Genomic DNA, 789 nt, shown 5'->3' on the forward strand with positions numbered 1-789 from the left:
GGTTAGGGTTAGGGTTGGGGTTAGGGTTAGGGTTGAGTTAGGTATAGGGTTAGGGTTAGGGTTAGGGTTGGGGTTAGGTATAGTGTTGGGGTTAGGGTTAGGGTTAGGGTTAGGGTTAGGGTTGGGGTTAGGGTTAGGGTTGAGTTAGGTATGGGGTTAGGGTTAGGGTTAGGGTTGGGGTTAGGGTTAGGGTTGGGGTTAGTGTTAGGGTTAGGGTTAGGGTTAGGGTTAGGGTTAGGGTTGGGGTTAGGGTTAGGGTTGAGTTAGGTATAGGGTTAGGGTTAGGGTTAGGGTTGGGGTTAGGGTTAGGGTTAGGGTTAGGGTTAGGGTTAGGGTTAGGGTTAGGGTTAAAGTTAGGTTTAGGGTTAGGGTTAGGGTTGGGGTTAGGTATAGGGTTAGGGTTAGGGTTAGGGTTAGGGTTAGGGTTAGGGTTGAGTTAGGTATAGGGTTAGGGTTAGGGTTAGGGTTAGGGTTAGGGTTGAGTTAGGTATAGGGTTAGGGTTGGGGTTAGGGTTAGGGTTAGGGTTAGGGTTTGGGTTGGGTTTAGGGTTAGGGTTGAGTTAGGTATAGGGTTAGGGTTAGGGTTAGGGTTGGGGTTAGGGTTAGGGTTGGGGTTAGGGTTAGGGTTAGGGTTAGGGTTAGGGTTAGGGTTAGGGTTGGGGTTAGGGTTGGGGTTAGGGTTAGGGTTAGGGTTAGGGTTAGGGTTAGGATTGGGGTTAGGGTTAGGGTTAGGGTTAGGGTTAGGGTTGGGGTTAGGGTTAGGGTTAGGGTTAGGGTTAGTGTTAGGGT

Source organism: Heloderma suspectum, chromosome 14 (genome assembly GCF_057233095.1).
Source record: "Heloderma suspectum isolate Gila_16-S chromosome 14, 16-S_ref, whole genome shotgun sequence".
Lineage (NCBI taxonomy): Eukaryota > Metazoa > Chordata > Lepidosauria > Squamata > Helodermatidae > Heloderma > Heloderma suspectum.